Genomic DNA, 15,362 nt, shown 5'->3' with positions numbered 1-15,362 from the left:
ACGGAACGTGATGAAATTTATATCGTGCATTCTAGTGAGTATGTTTTATCATTACAAAGCTTCGGGTATGCCAAAGGGTCACTCAGAGGTATAACTTAAACATGTTGACACATTTGGCCCCTGCAGTTTGTAATTCCTCACTTTTTTCCACATTTCGTTCCGTATGATCCATGATTCATTCGTTTGAAGGTACGAGCATCTTTTAGGGTTACTGTAAAGTATATTTATCCCTTGTTGACGTTTTGAAACCTTGAATTCACATACTTTCTATATTTGTCAACTTTAGTCCCTTCGGTAGTATTTATTACCACGTGTAAACCTATGACACGTGTCAATACATTATAGGAAGCAAATTTTCGAGGCGTTACAGTGGGCGAGCTTCTCCCTTTCTAGGTGGCGTGTCAAAGGATAACCTGGCTTTGAGGCTCTCCAGCCTCTCCTGCCTCTCTAAGTCCTCAAGGTGTTTCTTGAGTTCTTTTTTGTGCATGGTCACGAAGTCTGGGGTGATGGTGTTTCTTTTTTCTAAGGCTCCCACCTGATTCTCGTTCTCTCCTTCGTGAATGATATCTTCTTTTAAGACTGCATCGTTGGTACCCTGTACCGTCTGGATGGTTCGTGAGCTAGGAGGTGTTGCCATGTCGTCTCTTTCGGATGATGGGTGTTCTTACAACGTCGATGGTTTTTTGAGTGGGAAGATCAATCAGACTATCCCACGGATGGCGCCAATGTCGAGTCCTCAAATTACTGATGACGTCCAAAGGATCTCGTTGACGTTGTGATATCCCTGTTTCCGTCTTCTACAAAAAAGAAACCGTTAGCCTCGTCACGGAGGGCCCTGGGAGGGGGATCCGTGACCAAGCTCCGGCGTGAGAATAAGTAAACTTGCCGGAGATAAATGAGAAACTTATTCCGACGAGTATGATCGCCGGAATATTCTCCTTGGTGTGGATTCTGATAAGTGAGTTATTATGTCGGAATAAATGAGAGTATATGATGGTCGGAATAAATGAGAGTATTGTAACACCTCGAATTTTTGTGTCCAATGATGTGTTAACACGTGTCATTTGTTTACACGTGGCATCTATAATAAATAAAGGACTAATTTTGACAAACCTTGAAAGTATATAAATTTGAGGGTTATAAATGTCAACAAGGGTAAATATACTGTATAGTATCCCTAAATAATGCTTAAACCTTCAAACGAATAAATTATAGATCGTACAAAACTAAAACGCGGAAGAAAGTGAGAGATTACAAACTACAGGGGTTAACTGTGTCAACATGTTTAATAATACCTCTGAGTGACCCTTTAACGTTCCAAAGACTTTGTAACGGTATTATACCCTCACTAAAATAATATATATGAATTTCGCGAAGTTTCGATATGAAACGAGAAAGTTACGATCGAATTCGTAGAAGAAGGGTTAAAAGCGTCAACAGTGAAAGTTAAGGCTTTCCAATATAATTAATAAATAAACCGGGGACTTAATAATGCGGGTAATTAACACGAGGCCCCTATAGGTAAATAACCGAGGGCCAAACCGCAAAGTTACCCCTTCAGAACCGAAAGGCCAGGTGAATCATTACGAAAGATTTCGTTATTAATGGCCCGATTTTGTAATCATTATAAAAGATTTGAAAAATTCAGAAAATATAACCCCACGCGACCCGCGTTAGGTTTTAACATAAGTTGAGGCGGGCCGCGAGCTCCCTCTATTACGCGTCTGATCTTCTGATCCCAGGCGACCCGCGTACAAGTTGCATGGATTGTCCATGCGGGTCGCGTACGACGCCCAGATGCAGAATGGTTGTAGTTTCTTGACTTTTGAGCTCTTGAACGATCATTTGATCAATTATGGCAGCATGGGTGACCCCTACACGACCCATACCCCTTAGGGACACCTGCCCATGATCCATGATCAGTTATAGCATGTTGTGTGATGATCTTGAGGGTCTTGTGTGACTATAAATAGGCCTCTTTGGCTCATAACAATCACACACTCAAAAACACTTCTACTGATCATCTCTCAAGCTCTCAAGACTTCTCTGAAGTTCCATAAGCAAGAACACAACCTCTGTAAGTGATCAAACCCTTTGTGGTGTCACATTTCCATAGTTATAGCCTATAAACGCAACCGTCGTAACTAACGGTTGTCATTGCAATGTCTTGCAAATGGTTCAGTCTTATGACGAACCAAAAGTAGTTTTGAGTTGGTATTTATGTGGGTATTAAACCTCTAAAAGGGTTCCCCCTGATCACCACTCTAACTATGTCAGTTATCGAGTCAAACGTGCGGTTAAAAAGTCAACAGAAAGCTATTTTGGCGATTTATGCATAATCTGTAATATATATGTTATGGAACCTGTTTTGACAATCATAAAACTTGATATTAAGTATATAAACTTGTTTGCGCTCGTTTGAATCGATCATTTACTATATAGAACCGGTTCGGAGCCGAATGTCGCAAAAGTTTGACTTTTGCTTTGACTTCAGTTCTGACCCGTTTTAGTGAGGTATAAATATACCTTAGGACTCTCTTAGGACCAGGTCACATGTGGGTATAAGCCTCTGTGGTCGGTTCATGAGTTATCCGAGTCTTTAGCGCATTTCCGTCATTCGCCTAAAAGTTGACCGTAACGGCCTTTTAAAATTAAAACGAGTATTTCGGACACGTGAACGGACCAAAACCTTGCTTATTAAAATATAAGCATGTCCTTAAAGTTTCACGCCAATCCGAGGTCTAGAATGAGAGTTATGCTAAAAGGCGCAATTTTAAGAAAGTTTTGTAATTAACGGCGCAATTAGCATAACGCCCATCTAACCCAAGTTTTCGTCACCAAAACTTTTACCCACTGTGGTAAAATAATATTTTGGGAATTTTAAAGATTTTTAATAATTTTTACCTTGCTCATAACCTGCGGTTATGGCTACGGTTCGGTTAATACCGAATATGCCCTTTTTGGCCAAAACGGGAGTTCTACAAGGTCTTTTGACCCGATTCCAGTTGCCACTGGTTTTAAATAATAAATAAAGTATTTTTAGCTTTATAAGCTGTTCGGGAAACTCAGATTTCCTGTAGAACTCGAAAAGCCTTTTTAAAGTCTTTAAAATGACCGAAAAGCCCCTACGGGGCATAATATAAACTTAAACTCGTTACGGGCATTACGGAAGGTATCCTACTGATACCAAAATACCTTTAAGGCATATTGACTTAGGAAATAAGCGTACGACTCTTATGGTTAACCGTTTCGCCTATTTGCGCACACGGTACGGCCCACGGAACTAGTTTTCGTGCAATAGCCGATATGGGTCAAATTATATTATTTGAACCCCAAAATCCAGAGTATGAACTATTAACCCATATAAAACAAGTCTCTGAACTTGTTGGGTCCAAATCATACTCCATTCTCGGTTTTCGCCTTTTCGTGCGAATTAACCATATCTATATATATCGGAATCAACCGGTTTAAGCTACGGCTAATACAAGGACCGTTAGGATTCTAAGAGGTTAATTAAAACCTTCGTTCCAGATTAGGAGCCCCAGTAAAAGCTATCGGTGACTTGATCTTAATTAAGGATTTATACTTGCAAAGGTAAATACTTTTGACTTATTTCCCCTATATGGGCTTGGGTTACGGTATATTAATACCGCTTGATTGAGCACTATATTCGTCCATCGCTTAGGTGGATAACTAAATAATATGATTGGCTCATTTAAACAGTTTTGTTGCTTATAAGCCTTTGGGGGGTTTAATGACCGTTGTCCCGGATATCCTCGGCATCATTTTACGAAATGGCCACGACCATCGATATCCCGGTGTAGGCGTACACCCGGTATAAAGTGTCGACATTAAAACTAAAAGACGTAGCCGTTGGTTTCTGTACTACGGTTTTACGCAAACGTGGTGTGTCTATAAATCTTTAACCCGGCACGACCCGGGCTACTGAACGCATAAAAGAACATGTAAAACGTTCACAAGATCATTATGAAGTTTCCCAAGTTATAAAAGAGTTTGTGCCTTGTGCATTCAAATCAATTTTAATAAACATTTTCAAATGTGTCAGTTGAATGTATTTACCAGTGTAAACTGACGTATTTTCCCCAAAAAGATTAAGTGCAGGTACCTAAACGTAATTGGCTGGTATTAGCTCCCTAGCGTCGGGATAAGCCTCGCAAGCTTGATTGCAGTATCTAATGGAACAATACTTTATCTGTATTTACGATCCACTGTGGATATTCAACTTCTGTAATACATTTTGATATTACAATCAGAGGTTGAAATTATATATTTATATTATGCTTCCGCTGTGCATTATATAATTGTGTGGTTTGACTATATTGTTGCCAACATCGTCACGGTAATCCCCCACCGGGCCCACCGGTGAGACACGTGGAAATCGGGGTGTGACAGGTTGGTATCAGAGCCAACATTGAGTGAATTAAACACTACCCTAATGTGTTTAATCTCAATGACACAATTGCACATACTTGAGTCTAGACAAGAACTTAGGACAAATTCGGATTACTACTCCATTTTTGTCTTTATTTTCGATTTGATTTTTAATAAGTTTTGGAGCAGGAAAATGCCACCTGTTATATTCCGAGGAAGAGGAAGGGGACGTAGAGGCCGAGGAGAAATCGTGACACATCACGATCAAGAAGCTGGACCATCTGGTACAAGACATCCTTCGATGACACGAAGCGAAGAGCCACAACGACGAAGAGATCTTTACGAACCAGCGAGGCATTCCACTTCGCACAGCTCGACGCCATCCTACCGGCACTCCTTTGGGCCAGATTCAGAAAATAATCCCAACAACCCACAACCTTCCTTCATACCTCTACAACGTTCGGTTTCGCACCGGAACTACGACGACCCTAGTCCATACTATGTAGCTCAGTTTAATCCGGCTGACTACATACAGGAACCTTCAGGTTTTGTTCCACTAGGGCCACAAGACCATTTTTCTGAAGATCCCATGGAGGAAGATGAGGATCCAACTGAACCAGCTCGTGGTACGCCCACGCATCCGATAGAAATATCTGATGGATCTTCATATCATGGTCCACAATATCAAGGCCCAGACAGCTTTATGGCCTTGTTTGACCGACATGAGTGGTACAACACACCATCTCATCAGACATCGCAACCGAGACATCCACAGGATCCCTCTGAGGATTCACGCTTTAAGGCAGTTACGCCACCACCTCCGCCACCGGCACAACCAGTTATACCTGATCCGCCGAGGCGTAGGAGGACCAATGCTCGTATGTCTACACGAGGAGGAGGGGGTAACCACTTCAGCACTCCTCGACATTCTAGTAGCAGTCACTATCCGCCGCTACAAGAAGAAGGACCTTCAAGTCCTATACAGGAAGCGAACTCCGCACCTACTGCACGAAATTCGCCACCATTTGGGTATGACCAACCCATACCAGCTTACACAGGTCCAACGGCTTACAACCCGTTTGAACCGTCACAAGCACAATACAACTACGGCTATGAGCGAGACCCATATGTGGTGTCGGCTAGATATAATGCGCGCTACCCTGACGGAGCACATGGAAACATGGGACCACCGGATTACTCAGCTCATGGGTATCCAATACCTCCCAGACCTCCAGTTCCGCAGCAAGCGCCACAACCACGATTTTCTCCTCCTGAACAGGAAGAAATACTCCATCGACTAGATCGTGTGGAGAGAGAATTCGAGGAAGAGAAGAAAAGCCACCGAGGATTTCTCAAGGGCTTGGCGAATTTACTAAAGGGCAAGAAGAAGAAACGTGACCATTAGCCCTTAATAGTAGTACTACTGTAATTTCTACTTTGAAATAAGTCCCTGCGTGGACAACTTATCGTATTTCAGTCCCTACGTGGACTTATATTTAGTCCTTGCATGGACACCTATCTTATATTAGTCCCTGCGTGGACTTGTCACTTATTTTAAAACCTCTATGGAGGTATGTATTATTTGAAAGACCCGTTTAGGGCAATATGTACTTGTATTTGAAATTTAGGAATGTATGTTATGAGTTTTGTTTTAATATATATAAAAATAAATCAAAACCATTCCTTTTACATTGATCTGCCTAAATAAAGAATCTTAAGGGGATGAAACCTAGCTTGGGGTCTTTTGAGATCAGTCAAGATGGTACGACCTAGCTGAAAAGATTCTGATTCCATGTTAACCTCTGTACGCATGTTAACATTCATGACAGATGTGATTCGTTAAAATCACGCACGTCATTCTTATACAATAATCCTTTAGAGGATTTCAAAACCCAACTAAATGATATATAGATCGTGGGTTAAATCACCAATAAAGGTGATCAATACTATAAAGACATCCATTTAGCGATGCAATGCCTACGGGCCAGTACTATAAAGACATCCATTTAGTGATGCAATGCCTACGGGCCAGTATTATAAAGACATCCATTTAGCGATGCAGTGCCTACGGGCCAGTATTATAAAGACATCCATTTAAGTGATGCAATGCCTACGGGCCAGTATTATAAAGACATCCATTTAGCGATGCAGTGCCTACGGGCCAGTATTATTAAAACATCCATTAGTGATGTAGTGCCTACGGGCCAATAATATCAAAACATCCATTAGTGATGTAGTGCCTACGGGCCAACCATATTAAGACATCCATTAGAGGTGTAGTGCCTATGGACCATAATAATTGTCTTATAAAGACAAAAGGCAGTGGTAGTCTATGACTCTCTGTCAGAAAGAGATAAAAAGAACTACGGTTCAAATCTCTATGCCTTTGATTCTATGAAATCTCGGCTAATATTATAAAACATCATCATGATTAGGCTTTATGCCGCCAATACTATTTATATAGTTGAAATAGGAGATATTCAGATCCTAATATATAATGAAATAATAAGTTAACCGGATATGGTCTCCGTACCATGGTTGACAAATTGTCATAAAAGACAATTTTATAATAATCTCCTAAATTAAAATTTTGTTATCTTCTGTAACAGATTCAAGTTACAATGGCGGATCCCAATGGAGAGAACAGCCACACGAATGAAGATGACTATGACAATGCGTCAGTACATTTGACAGGCGCACAGCTAAAGGCTCTGATCAACAATGCTGTCCAGGCAGCTATTGATCGTCAGAATACTGAGTCTCAAGGCAGATCTGTGTCAAAGCCACCCTCTAAACCAAAGACACACTCCAAACCACCCTCTGAACCCAAGAAAGATGACGACAAGCATTCGTCTACTGAGCACAGCGTTCACCGCGATAGAGAATATACTGATGCGTCCAGTGCTAAGGGTTGCACCTACAAATACTTTGTATCATGCAAGCCCCGTGAATTTACAGGGGAGAAAGGTGCGGTTGATTGTATCACCTGGCTGGACGAGATGGACACGATTGTGGACATCAGCGGGTGCGCTGAGAGGGACGTGGTTAAGTTTGTGTCCCAGTCATTCAAGGTCGAGGCCCTGGCATGGTGGAGAGCTCTGGTGCAGGCTTCAGGTAAGTCTGCCTTGTACAAAATGTCATGGGGGGAGTTTATTACCCTCATAAAAGAGAACTACTGCCCTCAGCACGAGGTTGAGAAGATTGAGGCTGATTTTGTCTCATTAGTGATGACAAACCTGGATTGTCAAGCTTATCTGACAAGCTTTAACACTATGTCACGCCTGGTGCCATATCTTGTGACACCAGAACCTAGAAGGATTGCCCGATTCATTTGGGGCTTAGAGCCGGCGATCAAGGCCAGCGTAAAGGCCTCTAGGCCGACGACCTTCAGGTCAGTTACTGACCTCTCCTTGTCTCTTACACTTGATGCTGTCCGTCTGAGGGCACAAAGGAGCAAGGAGGCTGAGAAGCGAAAGCGTGAGGATGATACCTCACGAAAGTCCGGTAAAAAGCACCGTGGAAACGGTGAGGGCAAGAAAGGGTCGGAGGCAAGGAAGGAGGGGCAAGCTGATGGAAGACCTTACTGCAAGGTCTGTAAGAAACCTCACTCCGGGAAGTGTAGGTTTGCGTCTGGTTCACAGTCGCAACAAAGGACTCCACCCTGTGGGCTATGCAAGTCCAAGGAGCATAAGACAGTGGAGTGCAAAAAGATAAAGGATGCAACCTGCTTTAATTGTAACGAAAAGGGGCACATAAAGAGTAATTGCCCGAAGTATGCCAAGAAGGCAGAAGAGACTAAGAAGACAAACGCGAGAGTTTTTCGCCTGGATGCAAAGGAAGCGGTCAAGGACGACAATGTGCTTACAGGTACTTTTCTCGTAAATAATATATTTGCAAGAGTACTGTTCGATTCTGGCGCTGACAAGTCCTTTGTAGACCAGAAATTTTGCCAACTACTAAATATGCCAATCAAAACCCTTGACGTGAAATACGAAGTAGAGTTAGCGGACGGCACGATAGAATCCGTCTCTACTATTCTAGAAGGATGTGAAATATCCATTAGGAACCATTCTTTTCCTTTATCTCTACTTCCCTTCAAATTGGCGGGTTTTGATATCGTGCTAGGCATGGACTGGTTATCCCATAACCAGACCCAAATCATTTGTGGCAAGCGGCAAATAGTCTTAAAGACTCCGAGTGGTGAATCTCTTACCATTCGAGGGGATACGCACTACGGATTGCCCGAAGACGTATCTATGCTGAAAGCTTCAAGGTGTTTGAACAGAGGCTGCGTAATTTACATGGCTCAGGTGATAATTGAAGAACCAAAGCCGAAGATCGAGGATCTTCCTGTCATTTCTGAATACCCCGAGGTTTTTCCTGAAGAACTACCTGGTTTGCCACCAGATAGACAAGTGGAGTTCAGAATTGACATCATTCCGGGAGCAGCTCCGATAGCCAGAGCACCTTACAGATTAGCGCCAACGGAAATGAAAGAACTGAGGACCCAGTTGGATGAACTACTGGCGAAAGGTTTTATCAGACCTAGTTCATCTCCCTGGGGAGCTCCTGTCCTATTTGTAAAGAAGAAGGACGGATCGATGCGGTTGTGCATCGACTATAGAGAGCTGAATAAAGTTACCATAAAGAATAGATATCCTTTACCAAGGATCGATGATCTATTCGATCAGCTGCAAGGAGCAAGCTACTTCTCCAAGATCGACTTGAGGTCGGGGTATCATCAACTAAGGGTCAGAGATGAAGATGTACACAAGACTGCATTTCGGACTCGCTATGGTCATTACGAGTTCCTAGTGATGCCTTTTGGGCTCACAAATGCACCGGCTGCGTTCATGGACCTCATGAATCGCGTTTGCAAGCCATACTTGGATAAATTCGTCATAGTCTTCATCGACGATATCCTTATCTATTCCAAGAATCAAGCTGACCACGAGAAGCACCTCCGTTGCATTCTCGAGTTACTACAACGTGAGAAACTCTACGCCAAATTCTCGAAATGCGAATTCTGGCTAAGAGAGGTTCAGTTTTTAGGACACGTTGTGAGTGAGCGTGGTATCCAAGTGGATCCCGCTAAGGTAGAGGCAGTCATGAACTGGCAAGAGCCAAAGACGCCTACCGAAATCCGTAGTTTCCTGGGTTTAGCAGGATACTACCGAAGATTTATTGAAAATTTTTCAAGGATTGCTGCGCCTTTGACTTCCTTGACCAAGAAGAAAGAAAAGTACATTTGGGGCCCGAAGCAGCAAGAGTCCTTTGAAATACTGAAGCAGAAGCTGAGCAACGCACCTGTGTTGACATTACCTGAGGGTACAGATGAATTCGTAGTTTACTGCGATGCATCACATACAGGCATGGGGTGTGTGCTTATGCAGAAAGGCAAGGTGATTGCCTATGCTTCAAGGCAATTAAAGGTGCATGAAAAGAATTACACCACCCATGATTTGGAGTTGGGTGCCGTTGTATTTGCACTTAAGTTGTGGAGGCATTACCTTTATGGTATTAAATTTGTGATTTATTCAGATCACAAAAGCCTCCAGCACCTGTTCAACCAGAAGGAGTTGAACATGAGACAGCGCTGTTGGATGGAAACCCTGAATGATTATGACTGCGAAATCAGGTACCATCCCGGCAAGGCGAATGTAGTCGCCGATGCATTGAGCAGGAAAGAAAGGGTAAAACCCATTCGAATCAATGCCAAGAGCATTGAAGTTAAAAATAATTTGATTGAAAGGATTTTGGCTGCACAGCGAGAGGCTGTGTTGGAAGCTAATTATCCTACTGAAAAGCTGGGAGTAACTGCAGAGCAGTTGACTCTTAGCAAGGATGGAGTCCTTAGACTGAATGGACGTATATGGGTTCCGATTTATGGAGGATTACGTGATGTTGTTCTTCAGGAAGCCCATAGTTCCAAATACTCAGTCCATCCTGGTGCTGATAAAATGTACCAAGACTTAAAGGCAAATTATTGGTGGATAGGCTTGAAAAGGTCTGTAGCCGCCCATGTAGCAAAGTGCTTGACTTGTGCTCAAGTCAAAGCCGAACACCAAAAGCCGTCTGGCTTGCTACAACAGCCTGAACTTCCCGAGTGGAAGTGGGAATGTGTAACTATGGACTTCATAACCAAGTTACCCAAGACCAGGAAAGGAAATGATACAATATGGGTCATAGTCGATAGGCTGACTAAATCAGCTCATTTTCTACCCATCAAGGAGACGTATAGCTCCGATATGTTAGCCCAACTTTATGTTGATAAGATTGTAGCCTTACACGGCATACCTGTGTCTATTATCTCCGACAGGGATACTAGATACACATCTCACTTCTGGAAAAGTTTCCAGCAATCTTTGGGCACGCGTTTAAACTTTAGTACGGCTTACCATCCACAGACGGACGGTCAAAGTGAGCGTACTATCCAAACGCTAGAAGACATGCTTCGTGCATGTGCGATCGATTTAGGTGGTAACTGGGATAAAAACCTACCCCTGATCGAATTCTCCTACAATAATAGCTACCACACCAGCATAAAGGCTGCGCCTTTTGAGGCATTATATGGTAGGAAATGCAGATCGCCTGTTTGTTGGGCGGAAGTAGGAGAGGTCCAATTATCGGGACCAGAGATTGTTTTCCAGACGACGGACAAGATTGTCCAGATCCGGGAACGTCTCAAGGCTGCCCGCGATAGGCAGAAGAGCTACGCTGATCCAAAGCGTAAGGATTTTCACTTCGAAGTAGGTGAAAAGGTATTACTTAAGGTGTCACCCTGGAAGGGGGTGATGCGTTTCGGCAAGAAGGGCAAGCTGAGTCCGAGATACATAGGGCCTTTTGAGGTCATTGAACGAGTCGGATCAGTTGCCTATAAACTAAACTTGCCTGAAGAGCTCAATGGAATTCACAATGTGTTCCACATCTGCAATCTCAAAAAGTGCTTCGCCGACGAATCGTTGGTGATTCCACACACAGATGTGCATATAGATGAGAGCTTAAAGTTCATAGAAAAACCTTTGTCGATTGAGGATCGACAGGTAAAGAAGCTTCGCAGAAAGCACGTACCGATTGTTAAAGTCAAATGGGATGCTCGTAGAGGTCCTGAATATACGTGGGAAGTCGAAGCTACAATGAAAGAAAAATACCCCTATTTATTTGAGTAAATCTCGGGTCGAGATTTATTTTAAGGGGGTGAGGATGTAACACCTCGAATTTTTGTGTCCAATGATGTGTTAACACGTGTCATTTGTTTACACGTGGCATCTATAATAAATAAAGGACTAATTTTGACAAACCTTGAAAGTATATAAATTCGAGGGTTATAAATGTCAACAAGGGTAAATATATTGTATAGTATCCCTAAATAATGCTTAAACCTTCAAACGAATAAATTATAGATCGTACAAAACTAAAACGCGGAAGAAAGTGAGAGATTACAAACTACAGGGGTTAACTGTGTCAACATGTTTAATAATACCTCTGAGTGACCCTTTAACGTTCCAAAGACTTTGTAACGGTATTATACCCTCACTAAAATAATATATATGAATTTCGCGAAGTTTCGATATGAAACGAGAAAGTTACGATCGAATTCGTAGAAGAAGGGTTAAAAGCGTCAACAGTGAAAGTTAAGGCTTTCCAATATAATTAATAAATAAACCGGGGACTTAATAATGCGGGTAATTAACACGAGGCCCCTATCGGTAAATAACCGAGGGCCAAACCGCAAAGTTACCCCTTCAGAACCGAAAGGCCAGGTGAATCATTACGAAAGATTTCGTTATTAATGGCCCGATTCTGTAATCATTATAAAAGATTTGAAAAATTCAGAAAATATAACCCCACGCGACCCGCGTTAGGTTTTAACATAAGTTGAGGCGGGCCGCGAGCTCCCTCTATTACGCGTCTGATCTTCTGATCCCAGGCGACCCGCGTACAAGTTGCATGGATTGTCCATGCGGGTCGCGTACGACGCCCAGATGCAGAATGGTTGTAGTTTCTTGACTTTTGAGCTCTTGAACGATCATTTGATCAATTATGGCAGCATGGGTGACCCCTACACGACCCATACCCCTTAGGGACACCTGCCCATGATCCATGATCAGTTATAGCATGTTGTGTGATGATCTTGAGGGTCTTGTGTGACTATAAATAGGCCTCTTTGGCTCATAACAATCACACACTCAAAAACACTTCTACTGATCATCTCTCAAGCTCTCAAGACTTCTCTGAAGTTCCATAAGCAAGAACACAACCTCTGTAAGTGATCAAACCCTTTGTGGTGTCACATTTCCATAGTTATAGCCTATAAACGCAACCGTCGTAACTAACGGTTGTCATTGCAATGTCTTGCAAATGGTTCAGTCTTATGACGAACCAAAAGTAGTTTTGAGTTGGTATTTATGTGGGTATTAAACCTCTAAAAGGGTTCCCCCTGATCACCACTCTAACTATGTCAATTATCGAGTCAAACGTGCGGTTAAAAAGTCAACAGAAAGCTATTTTGGCGATTTATGCATAATCTGTAATATATATGTTATGGAACCTGTTTTGACAATCATAAAACTTGATATTAAGTATATAAACTTGTTTGCGCTCGTTTGAATCGATCATTTACTATATAGAACCGGTTCGGAGCCGAATGTCGCAAAAGTTTGACTTTTGCTTTGACTTCAGTTCTGACCCGTTTTAGTGAGGTATAAATATACCTTAGGACTCTCTTAGGACCAGGTCACATGTGGGTATAAGCCTCTGTGGTCGGTTCATGAGTTATCCGAGTCTTTAGCGCATTTCCGTCATTCGCCTAAAAGTTGACCGTAACGGCCTTTTAAAATTAAAACGAGTATTTCGGACACGTGAACGGACCAAAACCTTGCTTATTAAAATATAAGCATGTCCTTAAAGTTTCACGCCAATCCGAGGTCTAGAATGAGAGTTATGCTAAAAGGCGCAATTTTAAGAAAGTTTTGTAATTAACGGCGCAATTAGCATAACGCCCATCTAACCCAAGTTTTCGTCACCAAAACTTTTACCCACTGTGGTAAAATAATATTTTGGGAATTTTAAAGATTTTTAATAATTTTTACCTTGCTCATAACCTGCGGTTATGGCTACGGTTCGGTTAATACCGAATATGCCCTTTTTGGCCAAAACGGGAGTTCTACAAGGTCTTTTGACCCGATTCCAGTTGCCACTGGTTTTAAATAATAAATAAAGTATTTTTAGCTTTATAAGCTGTTCGGGAAACTCAGATTTCCTGTAGAACTCGAAAAGCCTTTTTAAAGTCTTTAAAATGACCGAAAAGCCCCTACGGGGCATAATATAAACTTAAACTCGTTACGGGCATTACGGAAGGTATCCTACTGATACCAAAATACCTTTAAGGCATATTGACTTAGGAAATAAGCGTACGACTCTTATGGTTAACCGTTTCGCCTATTTGCGCACACGGTACGGCCCACGGAACTAGTTTTCGTGCAATAGCCGATATGGGTCAAATTATATTATTTGAACCCCAAAATCCAGAGTATGAACTATTAACCCATATAAAACAAGTCTCTGAACTTGTTGGGTCCAAATCATACTCCATTCTCGGTTTTCGCCTTTTCGTGCGAATTAACCATATCTATATATATCGGAATCAACCGGTTTAAGCTACGGCTAATACAAGGACCGTTAGGATTCTAAGAGGTTAATTAAAACCTTCGTTCCAGATTAGGAGCCCCAGTAAAAGCTATCGGTGACTTGATCTTAATTAAGGATTTATACTTGCAAAGGTAAATACTTTTGACTTATTTCCCCTATATGGGCTTGGGTTACGGTATATTAATACCGCTTGATTGAGCACTATATTCGTCCATCGCTTAGGTGGATAACTAAATAATATGATTGGCTCATTTAAACAGTTTTGTTGCTTATAAGCCTTTGGGGGGTTTAATGACCGTTGTCCCGGATATCCTCGGCATCATTTTACGAAATGGCCACGACCATCGACATCCCGGTGTAGGCGTACACCCGGTATAAAGTGTCGACATTAAAACTAAAAGACGTAGCCGTTGGTTTCTGTACTACGGTTTTACGCAAACGTGGTGTGTCTATAAATCTTTAACCCGACACGACCCGGGCTACTGAACGCATAAAAGAACATGTAAAACGTTCACAAGATCATTATGAATTTTCCCAAGTTATAAAAGAGTTTGTGCCTTGTGCATTCAAATCAATTTTAATAAACATTTTCAAATGTGTCAGTTGAATGTATTTACCAGTGTAAACTGACGTATTTTCCCCAAAAAGATTAAGTGCAGGTACCTAAACTTAATTGGCTGGTATTAGCTCCCTAGCGTCGGGATAAGCCTCGCAAGCTTGATTGCAGTATCTAATGGAACAATACTTTATCTGTATTTACGATCCACTGTGGATATTCAACTTCTGTAATACATTTTGATATTACAATCAGAGGTTGAAATTATATATTTAAATTATGCTTCCGCTGTGCATTATATAATTGTGTGGTTTGACTATATTGTTGCCAACATCGTCACGGTAATCCCCCACCGGGCCCACCGGTGAGACACGTGGAAATCGGGGTGTGACAAGTATAGAGCATTTAGTGAGAGTTTTCTTGTGTGTTAAGGGTCGTTACTTACCTTCCTTATATAAAGGAGATCACTTATCTCCCTTGGAAAATGATGCTTGGACGATCTAACGACATTATGCTGCCTTTGGGGGACTCAGACACGTGTCTGAGCCCCAACGGTGGGATCAGGAACTTCGGTTAATGAGGCCAGCTCAATTGTACCATGTTTCCGGCGATTTCTTTCTCCTTATCAATCAGGCATTTAATGTCTTGCAGCATTCTTGGATTCCTTTCCTCTGTTTCCCGCTCATTTCAAGTATGTAAGGTCTTCGTCAAGAGAGGGTGTAAGCCATGGGCTTAACAATTGGGCCCAGACGATAAGAGCCCA

This window comes from Helianthus annuus, chromosome 16 (genome assembly GCF_002127325.2).
Source record: "Helianthus annuus cultivar XRQ/B chromosome 16, HanXRQr2.0-SUNRISE, whole genome shotgun sequence".
NCBI classification, from domain to species: domain Eukaryota; kingdom Viridiplantae; phylum Streptophyta; class Magnoliopsida; order Asterales; family Asteraceae; genus Helianthus; species Helianthus annuus.
The sequence above is the reverse complement of the archived record's forward strand: the minus strand, read 5'-3'. Positions refer to the sequence as shown.